Genomic DNA, 20,299 nt, shown 5'->3' on the forward strand with positions numbered 1-20,299 from the left:
AGGAATCTCACTGCACAGGACTGCCTCATTCAAACTGCACCCAGGAAGGACGTGCACACAGACACAAGAGAGAGGAGGAGGGAAAGAGAGGGAGAAGGAGATTACATAAGCATTAATTAGAGCCCAACAAAGAGGGCCACTTTTCATACAGAACTGCCACTTACTACCCAACCTAGAGCAACAGAAGGGGATTACTAATTCACCACCAAAAATCTGAACAGGGTCCTGCAGAGACACAGAAGGCAAACTCTGCAGTCCTAGCTGCAAGAGCATGCTGACTTCTAAAGTAGCCTACAGTGCTAAAGAGAAATGAAATAAACTATTGATAGAAGCAAGATTCTAGGAAAGATGATTACATGATAGTCACTCATTTGCAAAAACTCCCCATGCTGCTTTTTCATTTCCTTCCCCCTCCCCCTTCCCCCTCACAAGCGGAATTGTCCGACAATATTAGGAAGTTTCAGGGCTTGTTTTTTATATATATATATATATATATATATATATATATATATATATATATATATGCAGGTTTTGGTGTCCTCGGGTGTCTTCCCGTGTAAAAGTTGGGGTGTCTAGGCGACGTTTCGACGAGGTCTCACTCGTCATCTTCAGGCTGGTGCTTTCGGCTTCTTGTTACTGGAACAGAGCAGGATCTCAGTGTTTGAGTTCCTATAAATACTGTTGAGGGGGTGTGGTGTATAGCCTCCAATGTTCTGGGCAGAGAGGAAGTTCCCAGGCTAGTGTGCCTTTTCTTCTTTTGTTCCTTAATTACTTGAGGGATATCTTGAGTGATTTCTTGAGTGATATCCTGAGTACCACTTAGGTGGGTCATTAGGTGTGGATTAGTTGCTAAAGTCTTTGTGTCTTGACCTCTTGAACTTTGTGAAGAGTTTTTCTGAGAAGATGGCTGTACTGCACTTAGTTGTGCTCTGGCTTGGCTTCGTGTATAGGGGCGAGCTGTGGTTTTGTGGCCTGTGTCAGCCAGATCTGTGTAGGGATTGCAGGGGGGTGCAGCATCCGGAGGTGCCACCATGGTTTGGCTACTGGATGGTGTCTGTAATTTATCTGTGGAGAGGGTCTGGGTTTGGGTCTGGTGTGGTTGATTGGTGATGGCGTTCTGTGTGCCTCTGGATCTGGTGTCAGTTTTTGTGGGGAGGGCTAATTTCCAGATGTCTGGCAAGCGGGATGTGTCGTCACGCTTGTTCATGTTGTGAGGGTGTTTCTCTATCTCGATGGCTTCCATGATTATTCTCTTGTGGTGATGTTCCATGTTAAAGAGCAATTTGGAATCTGCAAAATTAATTTCGTGTCCTGTTTCTTTCATGTGTTGGAAAAGAGAGGAAGTTTTTTCTTCTTTTTTGACGGCATTCTTGTGTTCTGCGATACGTGCACTTATTCGTCTGTTTGTTTGTCCAATGTACGTGGCTGGGCAGACTTTGCAGGGTATTTCATAGACCCCTTGGTTTTCCAACTGGATTTTATCCTTGGGGTTTCTGAGGATATTGGCTATTTTTTGGTTGGTGCAAAAGGCTGTTTTGATATTGTGTTTATGGAGGATTTTGCTAATTTTATCTGTAGTGCCCTTGATATAAGGAAGGAGGGCCATGCCATTGTTTTCTTCTGTGTCTTGGTTTTTGGGGGGTGTTTCTTTTTGGATCCAGAGGCACACAGAACGCCATCACCAATCAACCACACCAGACCCAAACCCAGACCCTCTCCACAGATAAATTACAGACACCATCCAGTAGCCAAACCATGGTGGCACCTCCGGATGCTGCACCCCCCTGCAATCCCTACACAGATCTGGCTGACACAGGCCACAAAACCACAGCTCGCCCCTATACACGAAGCCAAGCCAGAGCACAACTAAGTGCAGTACAGCCATCTTCTCAGAAAAACTCTTCACAAAGTTCAAGAGGTCAAGACACAAAGACTTTAGCAACTAATCCACACCTAATGACCCACCTAAGTGGTACTCAGGATATCACTCAAGAAATCACTCAGGATATCCCTCAAGTAATTAAGGAACAAAAGAAGAAAAGGCACACTAGCCTGGGAACTTCCTCTCTGCCCAGAACATTGGAGGCTATACACCACACCCCCTCAACAGTATTTATAGGAACTCAAACACTGAGATCCTGCTCTGTTCCAGTAACAAGAAGCCGAAAGCACCAGCCTGAAGATGACGAGTGAGACCTCGTCGAAACGTCGCCTAGACACCCCAACTTTTACACGGGAAGACACCCGAGGACACCAAAACCTGCATATATATATATATATATATACACACACACACACACACACACACACACTATCTGCCCACAGGCACAGAGCACCTGCAAACACTACATTCTGACAGCTGGAGTGTAAAGCATGGATAGAACATGCAATCCAAATATAATTGGTATGTCCTGGAGAATCAAAGCATGAATATTGCATATTATTTTTGCTGTGGGAGAAATAGCCACAGTCCATTTATAAACCATGAGAGATAGCGCCAGATTGGTTAATCCGTTCCAATTCTGCTTCTGCTTCTTATTTTGAGGCCACAACTCCCCCTTACATTTAAAAGCACTATGATGCCACTTTAACACTTATAGCTCCCCCAAAACATCCTGGGAATTGTAGTCTGCTAATGGTGCTGAGAGCTGTTAAGCTACAATACCAAGAGTGGTTCAGTAATCAATGAACTCCAAAAATTGTAGCTCTATGATGGCAATAAAGGTCTTTTAACAGTTCTCAGCACACTTAACAGTTCCTAGGATGTTTAGGATGGTCAAAATGGTACAGTGGTACCTCGGGTTACATACGCTTCAGGTTATAGATGCTTCAGGTTACAGACTCTGCTAACCCAGAAATAGCACCTCGGGTTAAGAACTTTGCTTCAGGATAAGAACAGAAATGGCGTGGCTGCAGCGCGGCGGCAGCGGGAGGCCCCATTAGCTAAAGTGGTACCTCAGGTTAAGAACAGTTTCAGGTTAAGAACAGACCTCCAGAACGAATTAAGTACCCGAGGTATCACTGTATAATAGTGCTTTAAATGTATGGTGTGGATGTGGCCTAAATCAATCCCAAATAGAGTTTGTTTAAGCTTTGTGACTTAATGTTAATTACAACATTCAATGAAATCAAAGCCATTGGCTCTCTTTCTTTCTTTCTTTGGTTGCAAGGCATGGCAAGAGGCAATGGCGGCCACCAACTTGGATGGTTTTAAAAGAGGATTAGACAAATTCATGGAGGAGAGGGCTCTCAGTGGCTACTGGCCATGACGACTATGCTCTGCCTTTGTAGTCAGAGACGCTAATGCTTCTGAATACCAGCTCCTGGAAATATCAGGAAAGGAGAGTCCTTTTGTGCTCAGGTCCTGCTTGTGGGTTTCTCACAAGCATCTGGTTGGCCACTGTGGGAAGAGGATGCTGGACTAGGCGGGCCAATGGCCTGATCCAGCAATCTCTTCTTAAGAACCACCATGAACTGGTGTTAGCAGCTGCTGGCGCAGATGTCATTCATGGATGTCAAAGTGAACAAGACCTTCATTGAATTAATGCTGATAATTCCAGCTCACTAATAAGTGCATGCGGCAAGACTTCCTTTTGCAGAATACGTGCTGATTCTTCCAAAAGACTTGCTCTTCCACTTGTTAGGCAACTCTAGAATTAATCGTGCATTCTCCCAAGAAGGAGGCATTGATTCTTAATCAAGAATTTATAAAGTGGTAGAGGGAGACACTCCAGGAGCCAAATAATTGGCTCTGGGGGAAAGCGCATCCTGAGTATTAAAGAGACCCCCTCTGGAGTGTAAATAGACATGGCTGTAGCAGCTCAGGAATTAAGGCAAATAGCTAAAGTCAATTCATCGTTTGAAAGCCTCCTGAGCTACAACAAATGCCTGAGCCATAGGGACAAAAGAGGAGGTTAATGGGATTTTTTAATGTATAGTCAGGCTTCCTTAACCTCTGCCCTCCAGAGGTTTCTGACCTACAACTCCAATGATCCCTAGCTAGCAGGACCAGTGGTCAGGGATGATAGGAATTGTAGTCTCAAAACATCTGGAGGGCCGAGGTTGAGGAAGCCTGGTATAGGTGGCTTTTGCTAGTGACAGAATGTGCTTGTCGTGCCTTATTCCACGTGGAGCATTAACCAAAAACTAAACAGCGGAAATGCAGTATGGGAAACTCAGTGGTAGGAGCTAATTCCTGGAATGCTGTACTCAGGGGCTTGTAAAATAAACCCATGCATCCTCCTCCAGCTATACCTTTATGAACTGCTTACGTGCATGAAAATCATGTGATCTGAAGATAGCCTCACTAGGCTTCTTGTGGCTTAACAGTATACTTTGACTTTGGCCCAGAGCTCCAGATGAAGCTCCTTCGGCTGAGGAAAAGATGAGGGCAAGAAAACATAAGCTCTTAATGGGCTCTAAACAGGGTTAAGATGGGACTGTGAATAAAACATTTTAAAAAATGGACTCCCACATGAATTTTTTAGAGTGGCTGCAAGGATTTGGCCTAAAACAGTCATTTATATAGCACTTTATTACATTGAAACATGAAATGGCTTTCCTCCACTAATAACAAATTTAAGGCAAGAGACATGCTCTTGTCTTGAATTTAGGCTTGAAGTCTGCAAGTGATATACACTTGCAGAATATTATTTGTAACTGTAATAGTCCCAAGAGTTCCAAACTTTAACTAGGGGATATCGTTCTAGGCAGAAAAAAAGAGAGAAAAGGAAGATTACACATTGTACATGCATTACAATCAGCTTTTACTTGGCATGGTGGTAGTGTGTGTCTGTGTGGGTGTGTATTTTTTATTTTATTTTTTGCAGAGAGAGCTGAAGGAGCTATACAGGAGAGGCCGCTCCATTCCATGCCCATGGCATTCACACACATCCCACAGGTTTGCATTGTACTGTATTCCCAAACCCTGAAAAATCTGTGTTCAGAGATGATAGAGGGATAGAAATAATAATAAGATGCCTCTATCATTACATGTTCCACTTCCTTAAAGGTTACTCTCCTTCTCTGTTCTTTAAGAAGCAATAATCAGGGCAAACTGGTGTCTCACAGCAAAAAAGGAAGGAAAAGGATTAAAAAGATTTCTAACCCATGTTTCAGGGCACACTGCAGTCCCAAGGCAATTTTTAAAAAGTTAAAATACAACACAATAAAGAACAACAACCTACCCCCATCAATACCGTCAATTTATGAGCAGCATCAATAAACTGTTTTAAAAGCGCAGCATGTTAAAAATTAACCAAATGCAGATTGAATTAAGAGTTTCCTTAAAAGCTAGCAGCGATGAAACCATGCATGTTTCCCTAGGAAATGAGTTCCAAAGGTTTGCAGCCACCACCACAAAAGCCTGGCCCTGCCAATTTAACAGCTCTCACTGGAAGGTCAGAAAGCAATGCTTCTGATGAATATCTTAAAGTTTGAGCAAACAGTAGAAAGTATTTTGAATAAGAAGAATTTTCAGGAGAGAAAGCCAAGTTGGCCGTGCTTGAATTATAGGAGCCAGAAGCAGGCCAGCTCTCTTACCTGTTTTACTGGCTCTGTTAAGAATGCTATGTGGGACTATAATGTGGCTAGAGTGAGAGGAAGTCAGGGATGGAAGCTGTGGATTTTGCAAAATACAGCGGCATCAAGCCCCAGCAGAATTAATAGTAGGGAAGTGTAATGGGAATTGGGGTTGCTTGTGCGTAAATTCCAAACTGCTCCGAGCTGGTTGTATAGCTGGACCTTTCCCCGGTTTGACAGCCCTAACAGCGCGACTGTCTCAGTCACTGGCAGAATCCGTCAGTGGGCGTTTCCTAAACTTCTTCCAACATAAGAATTCCTTAACAGCAAGTCTCCGCCTCGCTTCTCTGCGCGGAAGCCTTCTGCGCAGAGTGGGCATGCCAAGCAGTGGTCCTGCGCTCTCCTCACTGATCTCACTGGAAGAGTCTCGGAGCCTCCCCTCCGAAGTACTCTCAGCCTCTCCTTTCTTCCTGGTGTCACCTTGGTTTCCTTCCCCAGCAGAAGCTCTCTCTCTCTCCTTGCTGGTTCCCTCTCCGGCATCATTAGGGAGCCTTACCTCTCCACTCGGCTCTGATGTCAGTTCCCTGACAGGAAGCTTTGATATTTTAATGCTTCAAGGCAGTAGCAGTCCTTCATTTTACTGAACCCAAGTTTCGTTCAGCAACAATCCACCCTGAAGTAGTTAAGCAGCTTTCAGGCTACAAAGCTTTGTGAAACATTAGAAAGGCAAACTGCTTTAACAAAATAAAACACACTTTTGATGGCCTTTGGCAGGCTCCTTCATATCACTCTGAGTAGATGCTGCTGCCTGATTGCAAGAGGAACATGAGCAGCACTTAATGCTTTTTCGTTATATCCTGAGAAAAATCAAGGGATGCCGGTGATTTCTTCTTAGTAAGAACGGAAAGTAAATTGAAAAAGAAACTTGTCTTCTCTTAAGTTAAGGTATTGGGGGAGACTAGAATTATGGGCTAGAATTTTTCTATCCAATCCGCATGCAGGGCCAGAACCTCTGAACGGTATGGGAGGAAAGAAGGGGAGGTATCTAGAGCTGTCCAGCTGCCAGTATTGGCCAAGCACCTCAGCCTCCTCAAGGATAATTAGACAGAATACACTGGCTGCTGTTAATCCATAAAGGAGGAGAAGAGGTGCAACTCTCCTCTTGGACTCAGCAGCCAACTTCCTACAGAGCTTTCACTTCCTATGGCTTAGCATCAGAGATTAACTGCTCGCTAAGCAGCAGAGTCTTAAGGCTCAGAGTGAACAGGTTGAGCCCTGGACATTCAATGCCTAGCCCTTCTACCATTCTATAATATTCATGAACTATTCCTTTGGATATATAGATTTATCCATAATATATTAAGATTCTTTTATTATTTACATAGAAACTCAGAAAAAGAAATTTTACTAAAGCTAGAACAAAATATGATGTTTCAAAAACCAGATATATGGCTCCCTATGGATGGTCCGCGGGTGGCACTGTGGGTTAAACCACAGAGCCTAGGACTTGCCGATCAGAAGGTCAGCGGTTTAAATCCCCACGACGGGGGGAGCTCCTGTTGCTCGGTCCCTGCTCCTGCCAACCTAGCAGTTCAAAAGCACATCAAAGTGCAAGTAGATAAATAGGTACCGCTCCAGTGGGAAGGTAAATGGTGTTTCCGTGCGCTGCACTGGTTCACCAGAAGCGGCTTAGTCATGCTGGCCACATGACCTGGAAGCTGTACACCGGCTCCCTTGGCCAATAAAGCGAGATGAGCGCCGCAACCCCAGAGTCAGCCACGACTGGACCTAATGGTAAGGGGTCCCTTTACCTTTACCTATGGATGGTCCAATACAGGAAGTGGATGGGGGAAAGTGTCTAATGATTACACTGTGTACTTCCTGATAATTTTACTGAAATTGTTGTAAGCCCCTCTGGAATGAGAGGTCCTCATTACCTCCACTATAATATAAACTGGCACGGGAAGGGTCGTAGGTTAGCAGAAGGCTCCAGGTTCAATCGCTTGCATCTCTGGGTAGGGCTAGGGAAGACTCATGCCTGAAACACTGGAGCTAAAAGCAATACTGAGATGGACCAATGGTCCGACTTGGAATTAGACAGGCCCCTAAGCATCCATTCATTTCCTACAGCAAGAGATCTCCACCAAGATCTCTTCCTAAAAATCTATGTGTGTATGGTATATGTGTGATGAAGGGCACGTCCTCGCAGAATTCACACAGAGCTTTTCATTAATAATAATAATAAATTAAATTTATTTATACCCTGCCCTCCCCGGCCAAGACCGGGCTCAGGGCGGCTAACACCAAATATATAATACATTAAAAACACAAAATCAAACGACTGATTAAAATACAGTTCAAAATCACATTTAAAATGAAAATAAAATTAGGTGGGAACCCATGAATCACAACCGTAGGGTAAGGAATATTAAATGTTCACCAGGCCCGGCCACCCATGCTGGTCCCATGTGGGCCGATAGAAGGAGCCAAGAGGCCACTTACATACCCCCATAGAAAGAGGGAAGAAGGAAGGGGGTCAGACTGGACCCCGCCCGGCCAAAGGCCTGGTGGAACAGCTCCGTCTTGCAGGCCCTGCAGAAAGATGTCAGATCCCGCAGGGCCCTGGTCTCTTGTGACAGAGCATTCCATTTAAAAATATACGGCAGCTTCAATGTATTTTAAAGGGGAAAGCATCAAGACTATTCAGACTCATTTGGAGTCAAAGGCCTGTATATAAACTCTGCTGGGCTTGTCATGACCCAAATCAACAGCACTAGCAAAGAAAATACTTCGTGTCATTACAGGTCATGACCCAAAGACTGAGAAACCCTCTCAATAGTCCCCCCTTCCATACAAAAGCAAGCAAGTCAGCATAAAGCAAAAGGTTAATATACTAATTAGCATCATTCATATGCAGAAGGAATGGGTGTCCAGCGCTACAAAAAGAGAGCAGTATTCAAGACCAGGAACACTAAAAGACATAATCACAAGCAATGTATGGCCAGGTCAGGACCTGGAGAGCAAACAGTCTGCTCACATAACCGGTAATGTATTCAATGGCAAAATAACTCTGCTATGTGTGGAATGAAAAAAATAAGATTAGGACAGTTTAAATGCCAAGGAACAAGGAGATAGGCCAGAATGCCCGACCTCAGAGATCAGCAGAGTTGTCTTAAATCTGGCCCATTAATATAAAACTGTGTGTGTTTAAAAAATAAAGAGGGGGCATCTCTGATCAGTGTAACCACACTTAATTGAATTCTACTTCTAAATTTCGTAAACTGATCTGAAGGGCAATCTTCTCCCATCCAATCCTGTCCACAAGTTCAGATTGTGGTGAGGTGTTCTTCTCCAGCTGCTTCTGCCTTCAGAAATGAGGCGAGTGGGTGGCAGCCAGGGAGATGGGCTTTTCAGTGGTGGTCCTCAGCTTCTGGAAATGCCTTCACAGAGAGGTTCACCTGGTGCCTTTTTAACTTCAGTTGTAGATGCCAAGTTAAGACCTTCAGTGGCAAACAACTATATGATAAAAACTCAGCACACAGGTTGGTTTAATTGTTAAATTATTGTTGTTTAGTCTTCCAGCCTACTGCCATCCGGGTTTTTTTTTTATTGATTACAGCATTTTAAAGTGTCTTTATTCATGACTCCTTTGGTAAATTTGGTTCAAACTGAGAAGCACAAGAAAGAGACATACTCCAGGATAGGGAGGGCAGACATAGAGAGAGAGAGAGACGTTCTTGACTAGAGCAACTTTTTATCTGAACTGTGATTGGCTTCTCACTAATCTCAACTGCCCACTTTCCTATACTTGCCACAAAGAAAGTGATCCTTTTAACTCTGAGATGTTTAAATTTACTGCCTCCACACTTTTTCAGTGCCATTGCAGAACAGATCGTAGCAATGCATTTCTGTGCATTTTGTGTGCACTCTGCCTAGCAGGCTACTAGCTTTTACAACACTTAAAGAGTCCCCTAAGAAACAGCTCACTTTAGAGCAGTAAATAAATCCTATTCAGCTCTGCTTCCCCCAAATCAGCTGAAAGCTACTTGGCAAATGGCAGAAACCGCAAAGCAAAGGGAACATTTGCTGCAACAACGACAGAAAGAAAAGCAACCTACCTCCATTCTCAACTAGATGCCCCGAATTAACACTTGGGGGAATTGCTTCAGAATTTCCACAGTGAGGCAGGTCTAATGTTGGGGTTCTGCACTCTCCAAAACATCATTTGCCCCTGCCCCTCTGAACCCTTCCTTGGATTTGTTTTGCTAGATACGAAAGCACCATTACCACTTGCTAAGGAATTAAGCTTGCAAGCAGCACATAAGGAGATTCATTAATGCATTAGGCAGGCGTGATTTGATTGGCTCCTTTTTTTAGGCATTTGGCACATGGGATGCAAACAGATCTGTGGGACCTGGGTGTCAGGGGAGACCAGGCGACCTGCCAACATGCTAGCTTTAAAAAGGAGAAAGAAAGTCAGCACCAGTTCCTGAGTGTTAAAGAATTTTCAGTCAAAAGTCAGATCACTGATGCCCATAAAAGCAACAAGCAGAAGCTCCCCCCCCCCTTTTCCATGGGAAAACCACATTAGTGCCTCTGTACCACTGAAAATGAATTCCTTCCTAGCATTCTTAATTTCCTCCTCACCTTCTGAAGTGCTTTTTAACCAATACTGGCCAGTATTGATGGAAAGTAAAAAGAAACATTATCAATTGCACATGGAACAGCAGTTTTGATGAGACATTGTGATAGGAAATTGGGGTCTGCTTTCCTTCCTATAGGGGCCACTGTCCTGCACATCCGTTGGACGGCTAGAGTAAATGCACATCTGCGTTATAAAATGAAGAAACAAGACACAGCACACACTGAAGGGGAGGGGGAAGCAATCTGATTTGGGAGGAAATTCTTTTTCTATCCGTTCTTGATTTAATAATCGTGGAAGGGTCCCTTCCAACTGTACAATTCTACGTACTGTACACATCTCTGAATTTTGCAATGCAGTTCTCCTCCCAAGTAATGGGTTAAAAAATGCACATAGTGCAGTAAAGTATCCATAAAAATGCATATATTCATGAAAATAGCATACACAGATGCACTATTTTAGGGGGAAATTGCTTTATATTAGGCAAAACTGAATGTAAGCACGTACAGTGGGAGAAATTCATACAAAAATGTTGATGAATATTCATGTGGAACACACACACACTTATAGTCAAATGCAAACTGAGGCGGAAGTGTGAATAACTGCACTCATTAATGGGAAAAAGAGAAACCAAAATTGACAGATTTGGCTATTTGAATCATACAAAAGATTGACACTCAAAGCATTTTTGGGGTGGGGGTGGGGTAGAGAAAACGATCCCAGTGCTTGGCCATTATTCTTGCACACAAAAATGGAACACATGATGGCTGGCCTTAGTGGGAAAGATTCCTGGCACAGCCAATTAAAAATTTTAGCTGCTGCAGTCCCATCCTTTGACAAATCTCTACCTAAATTTCCACTTGCTGATCTCGCAGTTACTCCTGGCCTTGTAATCAATAACATTTAATTCCACCAGGCTTCATAAACAATGCTGACAAGTAATAGCAGGAGCAGCTCCAACATCAGATAAACACCCCAAACACAGACGTGGGTAGATATACATTCCAGCTGCAGCGGCAATCAGTAATACACCTCGAGTAATGACAGGCCCAACAGTATATAACCAGGAATTAGACAGGGAGGTCTCCACAAATCATTACATTCCCAGAGCTGTAAAACATTAGATGTCAGGGCAGAGACTATTCAAGGACTAATTGGAAAGGAAAGAAGGACTACAAACCTGTTTCTAGGGATGCTTCACGCAGCGCCAGGGCTGGCCCTACCATTAGGCAGAATGAGGCAGCTGTCTCAGGTAGCAGATGCTGGAGGTGTCAATAGCGTGTCAACACTATCCCCATTCCCCCTGAACCCCCCAAGCTAGCCTGTTCTGCATCTCCTGCCCTCATTTGCTGCCCTCAGGTGCAGTGGAGGATGTTTTCCCATCATCAGCACTAAAGCGGAGTCAACTGCCCACCTGGTCACACTTTGTATGTGGAATAGAAGGGCACCATCTTGTCCTTCACCTCAGGCAGCAAAATGCCAAGGGCTGGCCTGGAAAACCAAGTAACTATCTACAAGCAAAGAATTCTGTGTAGAAATTTACACACGGGCAGCACATAAGAGTTTAAATTACAATGTGGTTGGGAGGTTACAAGGTTTTTCTAGAACCCATATGTGAGGTATCATTTTTCTTCTCCTTCCTATATAGAAGTGCTTTTTCTTCTTTTGCTCATGAAGAACTATTCTGACACTTTTAGCTCCTTCAAATACTAATAAGTCAGTGGAACAAGCACAGTGAGTCACGTATCATACTTTAAAAGTAGGGCCGAGCCTGTATTCCTCAGGAGAGGGTTTTTTCAGGGGCGGGAATCAGATAATTTTATTCAGCTCACCCTTGTCTAGTAATGAGAACCATTTTACTGAATAGTCTCCTTCTTCTTCTTTGTTTGGCTGCTGCCATTTTTTACCCACAATACCTCATAACGACACTAATTCCAGGGCATTGGGGAGAATACAAAATCCTGCCACAGTTTCAGCCGCCACCACAGACCACCACAGACAATACAAAGAGTAGCAGCAATAAAACCAAAACAAAATAGCCCACCACGAAAAATGGAAAACTCTCTAAGGGGGGGAAAAAAGCAACAAGCTGTGTTGTTTCTGCTGCCAGTGTTCATGTTAATCCTCATCTCCAAGAAACTGCTGAAGAAATTCTCCTCCCTCAGGATAATATTTGGTAAAATGAGACACAAAAACCCTCCTTTTTCTGCCCCTAAATAAGAGGAAGAATTTGGGCTGCCATTTTCATTCGGCTTTATGGTAAATTCATTTCCTGTGTGAGAAGAGTTTACGTTGCTTAAAGTGACAGACGTGTTAGCCCTATTCAGGTTTTCATTCTCTGGGTTTCCACAATGGGTGGAAAGACCGAACCTGTTCACAGAAGATGAGAGGAGATGGAAAATGGAAACAAAGGAGCATAGGTTTCTATAGAGGGTGTGGGGGTGGGAGCAACCATGAGGGGACATTTACAGAGGAAACACAGTGGGGAGCGCTGTACATGTAAATGGCAAAACCGCTCAGGAGATGAAAAGCAGGTTCATTTCCTGTCCATTCTGCCAAGCTTTCCCGCTCTTACCGACACAAATAGCTCAATTCATCAAGTACATCCTGATTGTTCAAATAAGTGTCAGGTGACTGTGAAAATGTCTATGGCTTGAGAACAATGATGGTGTATATTTGGGAACTAGCCAATTATCAGGAAATGAAAACCCAATAAATGTTCCACCATACAGAGATGGTGGAGTGGGCATTGCGGAAGGGGAACTTAAATCTATTAAGGCCTCATCTGCACTGTTTGTTAAGGGTTCCCGAGTGTTGTTGTTGTTTAGTTGTTTAGTCGTGTCCGACTTTGTGACCCCATGGACCAGAGCACCCCAGGCACTCCTGTCTTCCACTGCCACCTATTCCCTTCATAGAGCTACTGTTCATGATAAATCCTTGTTCCCATAGAGCTCTGGGAATTGTAGTTCTGTGAGGGCAATACAGGTTCCCCTGTCAACTCTCAACACCTCTTAACAGTCTACAGATCCCAGGATTTTTTGGGGGAAAGCCACTGCTGTTAAAGTGGTATGATACCAACAGCACTGGGAAGCAGCAGCCAAAGCTTCATTTTAAGGTTCAGCCTGGACACCCCGTCTAACAACACAGCACCTGAAACAGAGGAGGAACTTGCGGCTCTTCCCAATGTTCTTAGACGGCAACCAGCATCAGTCCCAGCCAGCATGACTAGTGGTCACAGATGCTGAGAACTTTAGTTCAGCAATATCTGGAGGATCACAAGTTCCCCATCACAAACAACAGTGCTGTTAGAAAGGATTGCCTTTGTTAGCTATTGTTCTGCCATTTCATGGCGTTGCTCTTTGACACTGTAATTTTAAATTTCATGTCTGTATTATTAAGTTTCTACAACAAGTGACTGTAAGGTGAAGGTCTTTTACACACACCGTATTTGTGCACAACCGAACACACACATGGTGCCAGGATCCTGGAAATGGGGAGCACCCTGGGGAGGAGTCCTGGCTCGCAAGGAGACCCTTCCCAGAGCCCAAAGAGGGCGTCCCCTTCACGCACTGGGGTCTCCTTGTGAGCAGGAGGCCTCCCCACCTAACAGCTGCTGTGCAGGGTAGCATGGCAGCAGCACCTACCCCTCCCCTCTGCTGTGTGAGAGCTGGGTTGTCCCTCCAACATGACTCTGTGGACCCATCAGCTGTGCCGGTCCCTGGACCCATGCTGTCCCTCCAGCTCTCATGAGTGGAGGAATGGCACGGCTCCATGGATTGGCACAGCTGAAGGGCAGAGAAGGTTTTCCCCCACCCATCAGCTGAGCTGATACTGGTGAGTGCCCCATTTTACGCGCTTTTGCATATGCATGTGGGGGTACGGAATGTATCCCCCGTGTAAACGGGGAGTCAGCTGTATATAAATATTCATATAAATGAATGGACGAAATGCTAATACAGTGATAAACGTAAAGGGACCCCTGACCATTAGGTCCAGTTGTGGCCAACTCTGGGGTTGCGGCGCTCATCTCACTTTACTGGCTGATCGAGCCGGCGTACAGCTTCCGGGTCATGTGGCCAGCATGACTAAGCCGCTTCTGGCAAACCAGAGCAGCACACGGAAACGCCATTTACCTTCCTGCCAGAGCGGTACCTATTTATCTACTTGCACTTTAATGTGCTTTCGAACTGCTAGGTTGGCAGGAGCAGGGACCGAGCAATGGGAGCTCACCCCGTCACGGGGATTCGAACCGCTGACCTTCTGATAGGCAAGTCCTAGGCTCTGTGGTTTAACCCACAGCGACACCCGTGACCCTCAATACAGTGGTACCTCGGGTTAAGAACTTAATTTGTTCTGGAGGTCTGTTCTTAACCTGAAACTGTTCTTAACCTGAGGTACCACTTTAGCTAATGAGGCCTCCCACTGCCGCCACACCACCTCCACACGATTTCTGTTCTCATCCTGAAGCAAAGTTCTTAACCTGAGATATTATTTCTGGGTTAGCGGAGTCTTTAATCTGAAGCGTCTGTAACCTGAAGTGTCTGTAACCCGAGGTCCCACTGTACTATTTAATTACTATTGGGAAGTGTGCATTATCCTAGAGATAGCTACAGCTGTCACTTGATAGCGTGGTCGTCCCTCCTCACCGCTTAGCACATGAACTGCGAGCGAAAGTAAAACTTTTCAAGTAATACCATAATCTTGCCTATGAATTGTATTGCTACACTGTAGGTTATTCACCATTAACTATTAAAGCTTTCTTTCAAGGGGCTCAAGGTGGGGGGAGGGTAGCATGAATAAGTTTTTCCTGTTTTCTCCCTTACTATCACTCAACACTGATATACAGATATTTCCTATGATTTTTAGAGAAGTATGTGAAGGGTGCTCTGCAAGTATTTTCAAATGTAAAGATTTAAACAAATCCAAGTTTTCCATGTGCCCTAGAGGCGGCAGAATACACAGGATGACTATTGGATATGAAACAAGCACAGCTTAAGGGAACATTCTTCCTAAAAATCATCCTGTATTGCAGAGAAAGTTCTGAAGCTAAGAGCCAGAGCATAGATTGATTCCTATGGGTTCTGGCAAGCACTCTAAATCAGTTGAAGAAAAGCCCATTCAACTTGTGGTGGTGGGATGAGGGAGAAGAGGGTCTGTTAGCAGGTAAGAGGGTGAGATAGTCCCCTGGGAATACTCAACTCCAATTCAGAAAAATAGCTCAGAGCAACAAGTTCCCTTAAGCAAGTTACCGAGTGTGTGTGTCTAACATTTCAAGCGAACTTACCTCAATCAAAATTAAAAAGTGGCACTAGTCGTCTTGTCCAAATGGATGTGAGAGGCTCTTCATCTTCAACTCATTGATGTGGGCATGAAAGAGATTCTTGTTGATCCCAGTCTCTCGCAGCAACTGTTGCCATGGTTATAAATCATTTCTTTTTGCCCCCCAATGGTCAGCGACAGAATATAAAGAATGGGCTTACTAGGTAGGAGCAAATCCAATGTGCATAGACCGGTTCCTCCCTCAGAAGTGTGATACCAGCCAGCAATAGATGCTGTCAGTTTCATTGCCTGCACTTCAGAAAGCCAGGTTAGAGAGAGAAATCTCTGGATGTGACCCAGATAATAAAGAGAGTTTTTAAAGTCACAAGCAGAGACTTTAACAGAGCAACCTTTCCACATCCATGCACAAATGAAAATGGGGTGGGTTTTTTTTCTTTTTCTGAGCAAAGGAAGGGGTGGGAAGCATCAATGCCATTCTGTATGAAGTACAGAATAGATTGCTTTGCTACCAGTATGTGAATTGGGCAGCTTTGTGATCTGCAGGATAAATTCACACCATACTTTAATATTATTATTGTTGTTGTTATTGTTTTTGTTATTAATTTCTTACCAGGTTTCCACGGGGGATTAAAACAAAATAAAATACAGTATATTATCAATTTTAAAATGCACAGTCGGAAGTATTGGTATAATGCAATTTGGGATATAGCACTTTCTGAAAAACAGATGCAAACATTTCAATTACTAAGAGGGCCTCATCAGCCAATCTTACTGCCCCCCTTGCATCTCTTGTATGGTAACTGCAACTAATGGCTTATAGTAAGAGAGAGGGGGAGAGTATAGGATATATGTAGAGGCATCATAGCAAGGACAGAGGTGGAAGAGAAGCAAAGTACTGTCTATGGACCCCTGGTCCCAGAAAGCTGTGATCTGGAGCTCAGCCAGAGCATATGTGTTCGGTGCTCAATTGTGTTTGTTTTTCTTCTACCGAGAAGTTTTGGGCAGACTAAATTAAGCAATACATATTTTCATATTTTTAAACCGTCTTTTAAAATTACACTTTTGTGACTCTGATTTCTTTATATAAAAAAAAACATCTGGAAATTATGGTAAGACAAACATGACCAAAAGGAATGGAAGAATGCACACTGACATTTCCAAGCACTTTGTCAGGAAAGAAAGGAAATTTGAGATTCTCAGGGTGTCAAATTCCATATTAGGTTTTATATTTGCATAGCATGAAGCTAGTACAGAGAAGAAAATATTGTTTCTAGAACAGAATACCATTGAACCAAAGTTCCGGTAAATGAAACATTTAATTATTATTTTTAAAGTTTCTAAATCTAATGTTTCATACAAACTTTTAAAATGTGTACTTTCTGGTAGTGATTTAGACATCAGAGCAGATCTAGCCTGGCCTTTCTGTACTCCGAGGGTGGACTGCTATCTACCCCAATGCTACCAGACTCTACACCATCCTTTACGTTACAGTGGATGGATGGGCAGGTGGCAGGCAGATGTGGGGCAGGTTTGAGAGATATTAACTTGCCACCTCCCCCTTTCCTAAAAAGAGTTCAGTTGTGCAAGGGCACCATACACATCTCAATGTGAATTGCAAATATTTGGGATAATTCGCAGAGAATTATAAACCTTCAGCTCAAGCGAACGGTTTTCCCTAGGAAAAGGCAACACTGCTCTGTTTAAGAATATGACTGTTCACACTGCTTGCTGTTCAAGCAAAAGCAGTTCTGTGTGGCCTCAGCTCATAAGTTTAGAAGACCTGTGAAAAGTTTCCATATCTGACCACAGATTCCACTGCACCAGCACCTCCCATGAGGTCCAGCTATGCGCACCCCCAGGAGTCTTGTTTGTATTACTGGCGTGAAGAGCAGCGCTGGGGAATTAGGCAGTTGCATGAAGTACCATGTCTATTCAGATGCTGGGAATAGAAGCCAAAGCTTGTTACCCAGGCTACTCTCTACGTTTTTGTTTGTTTGGTGGCTTTGTTGGGTGTGGAAACAGCAAAGTTTTGGAACCGTTAAGAGTAGGTGAGATCTAAACCACGGAAGAAATTAAATTACCTGTGAAAAGACTAGATAAAATTAAGGTTCTTCCACCCACAGCTACCACAATGCGTTGGTTAACTGAATAGAACACGTAACAAAAACTGCAGACATCCCTGCAAAAGATAAAAAGATTGCCTAATGGGTGAAATTATTGCAACAAATATCAGGGCTGCCACAATTAAATGCTGCCATAAGAAAACTGTTGTGTCACCTATAGCCTCAGTTACCTCCAAGTTGAGGTAACCAAGTTGCTCTCCCCTGCAATAGGTTCCTGATGGAAGTTGAAGACCATCAACTTCTGGAGGGCCACAGGTTCCCATCCCTGTGCTCACTTTTGTGCATTGCATTCACCAGTGCTCCCAGCGAAGAGACAAGACAGCCTTAATCCCAAAATAACTGGAGGGAAGAGATCTCACTGATCCACATTTCAGGCTAAACTGCCCATTAGCCACATAGACGTGGTAAGAGATTTTTTATTTCCTTAAATTTACTAACCTGCTCTTCTATACGTGGCTAACAAGGATTACAATTTGCATTTGTAAAAATTAGGGGGAAGCAGTAACAGATAAATGCAGTTTAGCAAGAGATGTTAGTTCTCTAAAAATTATCACTGCAACAGGAGAAATGCCTGCCAGAAAGTGTGTTGAGTACATGAGAGAAGGCCATGAATGAAGGTGCCAAACAGCCCTCCCTCCCTAGGCAAGGTTTCATAATCTTGGGTGCTCGGATGCCCTGGTCTGCTCCTCTTCTGATGCCAGTTTTGGACTGATGCCTCAATGAATGAACATCGTACGGTACTAGTAGAGGTACCAGGTCTACACAGCAAGCCTTTGGATGGTGGTGGAATTTTTCCAGGCTAATGTTAACAAGTCAGAACTTCCAAGTGATAGGGCTTAACCACTTAACCACTGGCTTCCAGCACAGATAGCCTATCAGTTTCTCCCATGGGCTTTGCACTACGCAGAAGGTAACCCAGAAGTGGAAATCTAAGACAAAGCTCCAATTCAAATGTTAAAAAGCAAGTCTTTCCAAAGTACACCACAGTACCTCGCAATCACCTCTGACCAGAAACTTCCCACTATTCTGTGGCACTAATCTGACACCCACTGGCCATCTTTGGAACTAGATTTCTAGCAGAACAAGAAACCTTGGCACTGAACTCAAAATTATGTGGGGTTTGCCAGGGATAAATGAAGTGTTCTTGGACATCGAAACACTTAGCAGTAAACAAACTGTGATACATTTAAACTAAGTTTAAGGAAGCAATGAAATAAAAATGCTAGATCTTTTGACATTTTGACACAGGCATCTAGTTAGCCACTGCGAGAACAGCTTGCTGGACTCGATAGGCCAGACCTGATCCAGCAGGCTCTTATGTTATTTAGGTTAAGAATAAACAAGTTAAACAGTAAGAAAACAAGTGTGTCATGTGGTATGTTTAAAAAAATAAGCAGGTTTATTGTGCCATCAGAAAAATTGCTATGCCTGGGGACTCTACCTAGGTCTTGCCTCAATGGTTTCTGTTCTGCCCCCTCAAGTGCTTTTGCCTGGCTGGAATTTGCCCTTCAAGATGGGGTAGCACCTCTTGGTCAGAATGATTCAGACGTGTACGAATAACCCGAACCCTTTTAAAGTCACAATACAGTAGTAGAGGATGGGCTAAATTAGCTTCCACAAAAGCGTCCATGACCTATTTGAAAGGAATTGCCACCATTTTGTGTTGTGAACCATTACAGATGTAGGGCAGTATACAAATTTAATAACATCATTTCAATGTGGTCCAGAAACTGCTTCCATGATTTCCTCAATCACTTGGTTGTTCAAATACAGATATGGGGCCCAGCAGATGTATTGGACTCGGAAACAAGGGAAGTTCCTGTTCTGTTTTTCCCCCTGAACACTTCCACATGACATTACCATTTCATAGCTACTCTGGAATATTGCAGTCCTCAAACCACTTTTTCACCTGTTGACAAAGTTGCGTCATTTGCCAAAAGATCCATAATGGTTGTGTAATACTTTCATTATGTGGAAAGCACTGTTATCTGTGGTAGTGGTGGCTTCGACAATTGCTATTTTCCACCTTTTTTCTTTCGTTTTTGACAGGTGGCCTTGTCACTGCAGTTTTTAAAATGGCAGGTAGTTCAGACTGACACAGTGAACACATATAGTGCCGGACACCTATTCTCCTAAACTCTTGTGGAGTCAGAATTCTGTCATATAATATTAAATTAATTTTGAGGGAAAAGGAGTGCGCAGTAATGAATTAAAAAACAAAAAAAAAAAAACACATCCCGCCAAAATTGAAGTAACAAAGCAAGTTACATCTAAATACTTGGACTGAGTTGCTTAAATTTATAGAATAAACAATGTAATAAGAATGTTTAAGTTCTTGATACGGAAATACAGAATATAGTAATTGTTATGGGACTGTATTTGTTTTAGCTATGTCTGCCTCTCTAAAACTTTCAATACAACCCATATACTTAGAGAGGTGATACTTGAGATTTCCAATAATTCACATTATTGTTGTGAACTGCCCTAAGATCTGCGAAAGGCAGTATGCAAATTTAATAAATAATAAATAATTAGCTGCAGAACTTACTGAGCCTCCCACCCCTGCAAGAAACTCCATAAAAAGGAGTCTCTGTAAAAGTAATTTCAAACCTAAGAGTGAACACTAGTGGAAGAATATGTGATAAATCTACAGAATTGATAAATCATCATTAGTACAAAATTCAGCTTGCAAGCACTCAACTATAACCCAACACATGACAGGACTAGTACATGA

The 20,299-nt window shown here is 43.4% G+C and overlaps 1 protein-coding gene across 2 annotated transcripts in view; it reads right to left on the reverse strand.

Moving 5' to 3' along the window:
• The window catches only part of TOGARAM2 (TOG array regulator of axonemal microtubules 2), a 73,704-nt gene extending 58,186 nt beyond the window's left edge, over positions 1-15,518 (reverse strand). The window contains exon 1 of one of the 2 annotated variants that reach the window (XM_081903807.1): positions 15,447-15,518. The gene's annotated coding sequence lies outside the window, so the exon portion shown is untranslated. Of the gene's footprint in view, positions 1-9,638; positions 9,839-15,446 lie in introns of those variants that run through there. The other variant, XM_081903806.1, reaches the window with a different exon arrangement.
• Positions 15,519-20,299: the final 4,781 nt, after the last annotated feature.

This window comes from Podarcis melisellensis, assembly GCF_964234715.1.
Source record: "Podarcis melisellensis genome assembly, chromosome: 3".
NCBI lineage: Eukaryota > Metazoa > Chordata > Lepidosauria > Squamata > Lacertidae > Podarcis > Podarcis melisellensis.